Here is a 12519-nt window from a genome sequence, read left to right on the forward strand (position 1 = left end):
GCCAAATCACCGTAGACTCGAACGAGTCACATTACCGTATACGCCCACCTTTTAGATGAATTAAATAAATAAATATACATAAAATAAAAAATATCTGCACCATTAGATTAGATATGAAGCATTTCAAATACATGGAAACTTATAACTACACCTTCCATTTTGGTTAACGCATACACTTTTTGGGTCTATATCTCTTTGATTATTGGCCAAGTGCATCACATTTCATGTGGCAAGGGTACTAGCCTATCTTAGCTATAAGCGAAGTAATAATAAGGTGGGAGAGAAAGGGTTAGTGGGAAACGGTTATTGGATACGGAGGGCAGGGGTAGTAATAGGAGGACTGGGGAGGAGCAGGGCATTTGTGACGCCACGGACTTCCGCAGCCATTCAATGCTCCACCAAACGCAAATCCCTTCTTCCTCCCCTCTCTTTACCTTCAACCCCTCCACCACCACCACCACCTCCTCCTCCTCCTTTATTCCCCTCCCTGTTTACCCTCTTCAATCCCCTCTTCAGTTCCACTCCTCTCAGGTAAATAGAAACCAATAAAAATCTCCACTTTAGTTCTGGGGAGCTGATGGAATCTCTCTCTCTCGTCTCTTTTTTAGCTCTTCTGCTAGATTCTTCATCTCCCCTGCGTGTCGGTAAATTTGCTGAGAGTTTTTGGTGGCGTGCAGGTAGAAAAGGACAGAAGAATGGAGGGGGCGCTGAAAAGTAGTTTGAGGTCGGAACCGTTGGCCGCCTCTGGCCAGCCGGACCACCAGGGTCTCCTTGCCGACGACCCGGCCTGGGCCGCCGTGGAGAGAGGCAACCTCTTATTAGGGGAGGGTTTCTCGGTTGACGAACTTCTCGACCTCGGGGAATTCGCCGAGCCCGAGAAGGAAACAGAGGAGAAGCCGGATGCAGGAGCGGAGTCCGCGAAAGCAGAGGAGAACTCCAACTCCTTGTCCTCCTGCTCCTCCTCCGTCCTCTCCTTCGAACTACCGCCGCCGTCGGAGATTTGTTTACCGTTGAGTCCTTTGCCATTAATGGTAAGTACAAGAGCCTCAGAAAGCTATCCTTTTTCTTGGGTTTGGGGGTTCTAACGGGCGGTGTTTGGCTTTGGGGACTCGCAGGTTCAAGATGTGGAAGAGCTGGAATGGGTTTCGCTCATTATCGACGACTCCCTTTCGGAGTTTCCACCGTCGTGCTCTGGTATAGCGCCGCCCTTCCCACCGCCGCCGCCGCCTAAACCCCAGGCGGAGTCTCCGCCAGAGAACCGCCCGGCCTCTTCCCGGCCCCCCACCGTCTGCGCCCTCTCCACCGAAGCCCTTGTCCCGGTCAAGGCCAAGCGCAGCAAGCGCTCCCGCTCCGCCACCGCCGGCTGGTCCCTCTCCGGCCCTCCCTCTTTTGCCGACTCCTCCACCACCACAATCACCTCCTCGTCGTCCTCCTGCTCGTCCTCGTCGTCATCCTTGGAATCCTGCCTCATCTACGAACCCACCGCCTGTGGCGGTGGCGATTACAACCTCTTCCTCGACAACATCCCGCCTCCGCCGGAGCCGCCGTCCAAGAAGCATAAACTGAAGAAGGGGGCTGGAAACCGAAGCCGCCGCAGGCGGCCTTCACTGCCGTGGCCGCCGGCGGAGGCGAGCGGCGGTGCAGCCACTGCGGGGTTCAGAAGACGCCGCAGTGGCGGGCGGGGCCGCTGGGGGCGAAGACTCTGTGCAACGCGTGCGGCGTCCGGTTCAAGTCCGGCCGCCTGCTGCCGGAGTACCGGCCGGCGTGCAGCCCCACCTTCATCAGCAACGTCCACTCCAACAGCCACCGGAAAGTCTTGAGATGCGCCGGAAAAAGGAGGCTGAGCTCCTTGCCTCCAGCGCCCTGCCAGTCCCCTCCTTCTGACCGTCCCGGTCCGGTCCGGTTCGGTTCGGCTGTACATTGTGGACCGACCCCCTTTTAGAGTTTAGCCTGTCGCGGTTTGCATTTTTTACCCTTATAGCGGCTTAGCTTTTCGTGTTCTTTAGCTTTTGGTTGCTGTTGTTTCTAGTTATCAGGCTGTAGGTAGTGCAATCTTTTTTATTTGTGTTATTTCACTTAGAAAAAGGAGGGGACGGGTAGGATGAGGCAGGGAGTTAGTATTAGATTTTAGGGCCCGTGTCTGGAAATTGGAATTGGAATTGGAATTCTAACATGACTGCTTTCTTTTTTTAGCCAACGAGAGAGAGATATTAAGGGGTAGTATGGTTTATTGGTATGGCATCATTTGTAATACATCCATCCATATACATAGGGATAGGGGCCGTGGACATATATAGGATATATGATAATATTTATTTGTAGCTTTTTTGCAGCAGATTAATGGAGGATGCTTCAAATGGAATTTGCTTTGTTTTTTATTCCTCTGGTTTCTGCTCTCTCTGATGGTTTGTTCTATTGGGTTTGGAAGTGCTGCAATTTGGTGATTGTAATCTAGTACGCGCGTTTGCCCTTATAATTTGATCCCCTGTGCCAGTGCTAAGTTTGAAAAGTAAGGTTTTAGATAATATTTGTTTGCAGTGATTAGGTGAAACCATTTCAACCCAATTCCAACCAAACGCCATGGCAGTTGGGCAGCAATGCGGGTGGGGTCTCTTGCACCACCCCACTTCTTATACTTGTCCCGCCCACCCGCCCGCTCCAAATCCATGCTTGTCGCATGATTTGTCCTCTTGAGCACTTCATCTATTTCGTCTCTTATGGAAAACCATGCTATACACTTGATGTCCGGTGACTATTCTGTTTATTAGAAAATAATCATTCATTTTTTGTTAGAACTGAAATCGAATTGGATATAGATAACATATTAGTATATCTATATTAGTATTTATCTTATTTGATGAATAAAGATACAGATATGGATATTAGTGAAATATAAAAATTAATATTTATATTTGTTTGAAATAAATATGAATATAATTCGGATATAAAAAATATAAATATAAGTATGGGTATAATTTGGATTATTAAATTTTATGATCATAAAATCATAGATATTATTAAGTCGATAATAAATCAAATTAATAATATTTAAATGTGATTATACGTTCTTTTAAAAGTTCATAAATGCAATATAAAATTAAATAAAATTATCATTAAATTTAAATATTTAGATATGAATCGAATAGTTGCTTATTTGTATTCATATCTTTTTCTTTCTTTTTATCCTTTCTAATAGAGTCGGATGTTCAAATTTCTATTCATATTCGAATAGATTTAGATATAAAAATAAATTTAGATGAATATTATCCGATCTACTTTCATCTTTAGTTATTGTGTGCACAAGACTTAATTCCTTGTTGAATTGGGACTATTTTGGCTGGATCCTTCTCAAGTAGCTGGCCTTGGTTTTGTCATGAATTGTTTTATATCAGATTTTATCTGCACCTTAGATAAGGTTTTACTTCTATCTTGATAAATCAGTACTTATCACCTATAAGCCGACCTACTGCCTGATAAAAATGTTAAACATGTGCTACTTAATTAGCATGCCATAGTTTGCTAGCCACCTAAGTAGTGGGTAGAGATGCCCCTCTCTAATCGTCCTATTTGGAACGTGACATCATGTGCCTAGTGGTATTGCTTGCAACACTCATATGATATGTTATTTGAGAATAGATACTCTAGTAACATGGCAACCTCATCAAGCCAATTTACACAGTTGACATGTATTCTCCGATTTCTCCTTTTTTTTTTTTTTTTTAACATTCGAGACTGAGATGCAATAGGAAAGATACATGTCAGCTAAGAAACTTTTGGGTTCAACATTTCTGTTGTCAACCCAGACTGCTTTATGTTATGGAAGGTGGGTAGGCTTCCATCCTATCCAAGTGGCTGTCATAACAATGGAGCCAGTGGGCTGTAGTGGTTGGTTGCCATGGGAATTGACGTGTATATGTGAAGACAGCTCAACATTGTATAAGCAAAGATTACGAAATTGCTCACCCCACAGGCTAAAATACGCGTGAAATGGGCAATGAAGCATAACTTTTATAATCCGTCACACCATATCAAGCTTAAATTAACTATAAACCTGGTAGTACACACAAAGGGCTGATGTTGAATGAAAGATCTTTTATAAAAGAAGCATAAGAAAGGATAATCCTGCTACAACAAAGAGAATAATTTGTAGAAATTATTGGTGTTCAGGGACCAATTTTGCGCTACCTGCATCTTTGCTGGCTTGCATCGATGTCTCATGTTTGAATCTTAATCACGCATACATATGACCCGAATCTGAATGGCTTACACCTCCAATAGCTTTACTTGTTAATTAACAGCAACATTTTTTAGGGAGGTATGCTTTTCCTTGACAATGGTCACGATGGATCATGGCTCGAAGATGAGTATGCATTACAATAAAAATAATTTTTAGTGATAAATTATTTGTGATATTTTTTTATTATATGACGTTAAAATCTTTTTTTTACTATATTTTGATAAAAATATCATTATTTTTAAATAAATATTTTTTTATTAGTAGCATTTTATCATAAATACTACTGTAAATTTATATTTTATAATATTTTATTATAAATATCGTTATAAATTTATACTTTACGGTATTTTATTATAAATACCATTATAAATTTATATTTTATGATATTTAACAAATATATCAATAAATAATATCATAATTTATAGAATTTTAAAAAATTATTACTAAATTTTAAATTATTAATTTTATATAGAGTTTGATTTAATTATATTAATCTCATAAAATATGTTATTATACATATGTATTCTTAACATTACTTATTTAATGATATGAATGTATGTTAATAAGTTAAATAAATTATATTTATATATTAATAATATAAGTTATAGGTTGATGTTTAAGAACTAATTCTAAGGTATATATATATAATTTTTTAATAATTTTTATTGATATATAAAAAATATTGGTATTAAAATTTTAAAGATAATTACATATGTCGCTAAAATAAAAATTTTTATCGATATTTTTTTACGATAATATATAAGAAAATATCTTTTAAAATATTTATGATATTTTTTTCTCATCTATAGCGGCACTTAAATATGCTGTCAATGATCATTTTTATTGTAATAATGATACGATAACAGTGCTCTTCTTCTTCTTCTTCCCAATTGTTTTCTTTCGGCTTTATCCTTTGACACTGTTTCTCGGATATGCGAGATCAGTTCGAGCAGAGCTTGCGGTATTTAAGATGGTGTCTTGAAACCTTAGTGGGTTGGGTTGTCGGGTTCGGAGACGTGGGTGGAATCTTCCTCACTCCCACCTACCGTATAAATTGCAGTATACTGCGACGCTGAGATGAACGGGGAAGCACCCATCCCCAGTCCCCCATGCGACCATGAGGAGTGTGCAAGGCTACGTTACAATGGCACAGAAGTATGGTACAGAGTATCCAAATGTCGAGGTTAGAAAATATTGGCAAACTGTCTGGAGTAGATCCAACGGCATCTGTTAATTTGTGATGTCTTGCTTTTGAACTTTGGGTATTATAATTTAGAGATGTTGTATCTGCTGTGTTCACCAATCTCCAACTACCGCACAGGACTAGGTGGTTCCAACCAGTGCCATTCTAGCACCATACTCCTTATACTCGTTCTTTCCTTGCTATTACGGAGTGGGAACCAGCAGGATTCTTAAATATCCTATTGTAGAATTAGTTAGGAGACAGAGGCTAGCCACCAGTCAAGCGCGAAGTTTATTTCCAAAACAGGATAGGTATGAGGAGCGTCCCAAGCCTTGTCATGGTAGAAATGTAACATTATTTTAATTTTCTATGGTTCTATCTCAAGCGGGGTCCCACATCATTCTCAGATTTCCAGAAACCCAACCTCAAAGGTTAAGGTCTTTGACCTCGTAGAAATCTCGTGTACTTCTAACCGGGTCAAAACGTCTCGTTGGTGCGTGTCCACAATATCTGGTTCCTTGCGTGGGTCCCACAGGCGAGGCGGCCATCGATTTAGATTTTTAAAATTCAAATGTGGGAGGGGGTGGTGCATGATTGCCACTGAAATCACGGCTAGGTCCCTCCATTTGAGCCGGCCAATCAGCTGAATTCATGCACATAGGAGGACATTATTATTGTCTCTGGGAGGAGATAAGGACTCGCAATTTTATAATTAACATTGGAAGTTGGAGAAGGGGTGGGGGAAGAACAGCATGTGGAACGAGTGGTGTCCGTGGACTCGAACGAAGCGTTCAGAAAGGGAGGGCGAGGAGACTGGGCGGTGCGTAATCAACACGTTGCTTGCGGCAGTGGACCGATGTTAACCCTCCTTTGGAAAGGTCCAAATTCTGAGTGGGAGAAGCGGGTTTACTTATTCTTACTTTTTTTTTTATAAAAAAATTTATTTTTGGTAACCGCTACTGACGATTTAATTGGTCGAGAATGCAAGAGTGCGATTGATCCACGACCAAAATTAGAAGGGATTGTACTATAATACTTTATTATTATTTTTATATAAAAAGATGAAAATATCCTGACTTCTTATCAGGATAATTAGGATAATTTTCTTTTTGATAGATTAAAAATCAGTTGCCTTTTTTTTTCTTTTCATAAAATCCTTTCTTCTAATGGTGGTGTTAGAAAACGAGGGGAGGAGTGTGATGGAGGCCACAAGTGGTGGAGAGGGAGAGGAGAGTGCCATTGAAGGAGATGAAGCTGCCTTAGCTGAATTTAGTAAAGGGAGAAAAGAAAGCAGTAGTAAGAGGAGAATCAATAGAAAGGGCTTCAGATCGATAGAGATGGTAGAGCTGGCGCCACCACGAGCAAGGCAATGATACATAAGTGGCACAATAATGATATGGGCGAGGAAGGTGGGCATGACCACCATAGCCACCATCATAACCATGATAGGATGGTGGTGGTGGTGGTGGTGGTGCGAGAGAAGAGCAGTAGCAAAATATGGCCATTCTGCAACTCTTATGGCAACTAAGACAAGATGACTTCAAGTAGCTCTGCTTTTTAAGAAAACGCTCCTCCTTGCCTCCTCTTCGATCCCTCCTCTGCCACCTCCACTCCCTCTCTAGCTCCATTGCACTTTGAGATGGCATAAAAGGCAACCTTTTGATGGGTCGACATCAGACAATCAATGATGGCTAGGCCAGCCAAACCAGTGATTGATCCTTCCTATGATTGAATGGATCGCATCCCATACCTCCTACACATCCCTCCCCTAGCTCCTCATCGAGTTGGCGATCTGGACTAGCACCACCCAACCTCATAGCTTCAGCTACTCTTCTAACAACTACTCCATCAAAACTTCAACCGTATCCCTTTGAACATATCACATCATCCATACCAACCGCAAGGTCCTATCTTTGTACCTCTTTGTGAGCTCCAGGATATGATCGGTCATCTTTAGCAATGTCGTGATGGAATAGAGTTAGCCCATATTGATATAACCCTAAAATTCAACAAAAATGATCGCATCAACTACTTAACTAGCTACGATTAGTTACTAGTAGATAATGACATCAAGGTCATCGAATTTAGATTGGATAGCCAAAATTTAAAGAGGCAAAAAGAACTAAAAGCCCTTTGGAGTACCGTATAGAAATCCAAATCAAAAGTATTAAAATAGAAATTAGAATAGCCATATTTGCCGATGCATTTGGTTTGTGAGTGAAATTGAAATTAGAATCAGAATAGGATTTGAATACAGAACAGATTCCAGATTAGATTTTGGAAAATAGAAAAATTTTCATTCTCCTTTGAAATCAGAATTAAAATAAAACTTTCTTTAACCAAATGACTGAAATGATAATCATTTATTCTTATTTTTATTTTAGACCCCAACTCCTTCAACCAAACATACCCCAAATTGTTTAGATGGTTCAACAACAATAAGATTTTTTTCTGGGAAATGAACAATCTGTTGTTTTATTGTTATTGGAAACAAAGAATAAAAGAAAGTTTGAGTGAGAATTTTTCGTGAGAATGGAAGTTGGAGAATGGACGAGAGAGAGAGTCATGAGGGAGGGTTTTTTAGTTCTTGATTAGGCAATTATATTATCTTAAACAGCATTTCTCTTATGGCCACCTCATCGACCTAATAATTTTCATCAGGAGGTTTGAAACTGTATGAATGGTTTAGGAATATGACAAACTATATCTGCAAGAGAGAGGGGTAACTATACGCTTATAGTACAAAATTGTAGTCATAGTAACATTATAGGCAAAATTTATATTTTTTGAGAGAAAAGAAAAGAAAAAAAATTTCATTAAATTTTTTAGAAATAAATCAAGAATTGAATATTTATTTTTATTCAAAAACAAGCATGAGATAGGTAGGAAATGAATTTAGGTACCAACATCGGTAGCTAAGTGCACAGTATTTCTAAGTTTAGATATGTGAATTTATTTATTAGCAGGGGTTATATACAATAGATGTCTAAGAGAATATCATTAAAAGTTGATTTAATATAGAGAGATAGCAGACAAAGTTGATTTAAAAGTTGAGATCTATCCTTTATAGAATTTTTTTATAATTATTTATATTAGTTATATTTATTTTTGGAAACCTAATTCTATTTCAACTAAGAGATGAATCAAATCTAAATTATGAAAAAAATGACCTCATTACCATTATGAATAAGGTATATACTACAACTACATATCTCAATTCAAGATGTGTGGATCATCAAGGAAAAAAAAGAAAACTTAAGCCATACTATAGCAATTTTCCACCTTCTTCTTCTTCTTCTTCTTCTTCTTCTTCTTCTTCTTCTTCTTCTTCTTTGGGAGATTCAACTTGAGTGGGTTGGGCAAATCCTTTCTTGTCTCTTATTGGGTCAAGCAAAATGGATAATGTGAAACGAGCTACTTGATACTCCATCTTCCAATGTTGTAAACTAAGTGCCTTGTATTTCTAATTTTTGGTAGCTGAATTTGTAGTTTAGGGTTATATACAACACAAGGCAGCTCTGCCCTAGCAATAGATTGCAGGTTAAAAGGAAACTACATAATAAGCTTGCCTTCCATCTATGTATGATTTTCTGTTAACAACATCACAATGTATGCATTTGGCCATGTATTTGGGAATCTTAAACCCATTACCTTGCATGTATCAAAGTTCAAATCATCTAGGATATGCATTGATATGCTTAAAAGTAGCATGGCGTTTGTCCAAATGGGGAGATCTAGATCAATTTAAGTCAAACTAATGATAGTTGATATTTTTTTGAGATATATATGGAGGGTGTTGGTGTACTAAACCAATCTCATGCCATGTGGCATCATCATATGAGATCACCGAATTACCGATCTCAAAGTATAAAGTTGCCATTAAAAACTGACTGACGAAATAGTAAAAAGATTAAGAGTTTACCGACCTGAAGGAAGGTACATCGATAATACCTATATTTGAAATATCAATTTTAGATAGCTAAATGATCGATCTCCTTTGGTACACATCAGTCCATAACCGATGTAAACTCCTACATTATCCACAACAATCATCTTGTAAAGTTCGTCTGTAATCTCTACAACTAAGCCATGGCTGGTCATAATCTCATATACAACTAGCCACATAACTGTCAGATACAGTTAAGTATGACCTCACTTTCAGCTAATATGTATAACTATATTTTAGCTTATTTACAGCTGGTTATAACTGTCTAACAAACTCCTCTAACATCCTAACAAACTCTGTAATGATCTTATTAGTCCGTCTATAAATAGAGGGCCAAAGATCCTCCGATGGTAAGTTTCAAATTTTAATTTTCAAAACTAGAGTGAAACTATGAGAGTGAAAATTTTGCCAGTTCTTGAACAAAGACTCTAGTTCCTACTCAATCTAATTTTTTTAGTTCCATGCAAACCCTTTTCTTATGCTCTACTACTCTTTTCCATCTACTGTTCTCGAGTTCAAGACTGACTTAAGTATCGGAGAGTCAAGAATCGGAGGATCTTCATCTGATTTTTGACTTATTTTATAGATTTTTTTAAAGGCATTTCAGATCGAACTGCTATCGACCTCCAGCTCAACTTCATCCGATCTACCCGTCTCAGATTTTGAGTCTCGCAGTAACAGATTGATGCTAGAAGAAGGGCTAACTAATTTCTTGTGGAAAAAATGGTCAGAGTGTGAGCACTAAACAATTCTTTGGCATCTCCATTCTCTCTGGACATCCTGCTAGAAGCTTCCCAGTAACAATCAGTTGCTATTGATCCTCAATAGTTCCTCCTGTTCGTTCAGTAAGTTCAAGCTCTGACAGCAACTGTTCTATAGCTTCAAAAGATTAAAGAGCAACATCAAAAAGAGGCTCCTCCTCTGAAAGTTGTGTCTCAACACAACCATCAACCAATCCATCAAGATGAACATCACATTAATGATGAGGCTAATGGTGAATCTGCACCTGATATTACAAAATCTCAGAGAAGAGATGATTTGGAGCATAAGATTCAAGATCTTGAGAAGCATCTGATATAGATTTAGGTAAGAGGTCGATCTCAAAATAAAGATAACTTTAATCTCCGATCTCCAGATCAGTATGCTTCAAAGGATCGAAATGGAGATAAGATCTCTTGATCGATAAAAATTCGATCTTCAGATCGGTGAGCTCTGAAGGATCAAGATGGAGATAAGATCTCTTGATCAATGAAAATACGATCTTCAGATCGGTAAGCCTCGAAGGATAAAGATGGAGATAAGATTTTCTAATCGATGAAAATTCAATCTCTAAATCTGTAAGCTCCGAAGAGTCAAGATAGAGATAAGATCTTCTGATCGATGAAAATTCAATCTTCAGATCAATAAGTCTCAAAGAGCAAAGATAGAGATAAAATCTCCTAATCGATGAAAAATCGATGTCCGGATCGATAGGCCCTAAAGGGTCAAGATGGAGATAAGATCTTCTGATCGATAAAAATTCGATCTTTAGATCGGTAAGTCCCAATGGATAAGGATGGAGATAAGATCTTCTGATTGATGAAAATCTGATCTCCAAATCAGAAAGCCCTGAAGAGTCAAGATGGAGATAAGATCTCTTGATCGATTAAAATCGATCTTCAGATTGAGCTTAAGATCCGAAGGGTCAAGATAGAGATAAGATCTATTAATCGATGAAAAATCGATCTTTAGATCAAGCCTACATCGAACAAAAGCCGAATAGAGTATTTGATCTTCAAATCAGATGATGAAGTCACAACTAAAATAGAATATCGATCTATGAATTGAAATTATCTTATTCTATTGAAAATCCAATCTATTCATGCTATATCGGATGAAGAATATTAATCTTCGGATCGAGATCATCATTTTTTATTGACAATCCGATCTATTCAAAGCTACATCTGATAATGAATACCGATCTCTAGATCAAGCCTATGTCAATCTGATCTTTGGATCAAATGAATATATCCAAAAGCCAAGATCAAATAACAATCTCAGGATCGAGATCAAATTTTGAGGTTCTGATAAGAACCTGATCTATTCAAGGTCATATCAAACAAAGGTACGTTTGAACCTTAACTTTAAATCAGTTATTAACTGATAAGGTTTTCTTTGTTAATTATTTAGTTTGATTGAACTATGATCCTACAAGTTATATATATAAAGTTTTTTTATTTTGAAAAAGTTATAAAAATCTGTCCAAGTGACAGAAATGTATACATCGGATCAAAACACATCAAAAATTTTATTTTCATTAATTTAGAAGAAAAATACATTGAGAAAAGACCCTCATCAGGTCCTTACATTTCGAAAAGAGAAAAAGACCCACATCGGGTCATTACAAATCAAAAAGACCCATATTGGGTCAATGCATCCAAAAGAAAAAACAAAAGTTATAGAATAACGACAGGAGCGTCAGAGTTTTTTGGAACTGTCTCTTCTTTAATCTATTTTGGCTCCTTAACGGCCTCAACAATAGAGGACTCCGCAAATATGACTTTGATATTGGGGACTTCAATCATAGCTGGAGGCATCACTGAGATGAGCTCCGCAATAGTGACCTTGATAACATCCCAATCTATCTTCTTAACTTGTTCTTCAGATGCTTTAGTAGATGGTTCAAGCTCCTCTTGAATACCCATTTCAATGGCGATCTTTGGAGTCACCTTAGAAATGTCGACTTTGAAAAATAACTTCTTGATCAGATTCCGACACTGATAGAATCCGAAGTCGTATGCCTCCTCAGAGCTCTCAGTTATCTTGTCCTGAACTCTTTGGAGGCCTTGTACTACTCCACTGCCTTGGCCACTTTATCTTGTTCTTATCTAACTTGCTTTTTAAGAACTTCGATGGCTTTCTCATGAATCTTATTGTCCTTTATTGCCTCCTAAAGTCTCAATTCCAGCTCCTCATTCTCCTTGGCCTGTTCATGTAGCTCGAGGATATGCATCTCCTAATCATTTATTTTTCGCTGAACATCCAGAAGATTCTGGTTCCTTTCCTTCAGCATAGTCATCTTCTCATCTAGTTATTTTTTTGAGTCCTTCTGCATGCTTAGACTCCTTCTCAACAAGCTGAGACTTCTCCTCAGCTTTCTTTTCAGCCATCTTT

General features: G+C 38.4%; 1 pseudogene; it reads left to right on the plus strand.

Annotated features, from left to right (window-relative positions):
- Positions 1-351: 351 nt before the first annotated feature.
- LOC140857189 (GATA transcription factor 6-like) lies at positions 352-2378 on the plus strand (annotated as a pseudogene).
- The last annotated feature ends 10141 nt before the right edge of the window (positions 2379-12519 follow it).

This window comes from Elaeis guineensis, chromosome 4, assembly GCF_000442705.2.
Source record: "Elaeis guineensis isolate ETL-2024a chromosome 4, EG11, whole genome shotgun sequence".
NCBI classification, from domain to species: Eukaryota; Viridiplantae; Streptophyta; class Magnoliopsida; order Arecales; family Arecaceae; genus Elaeis; species Elaeis guineensis.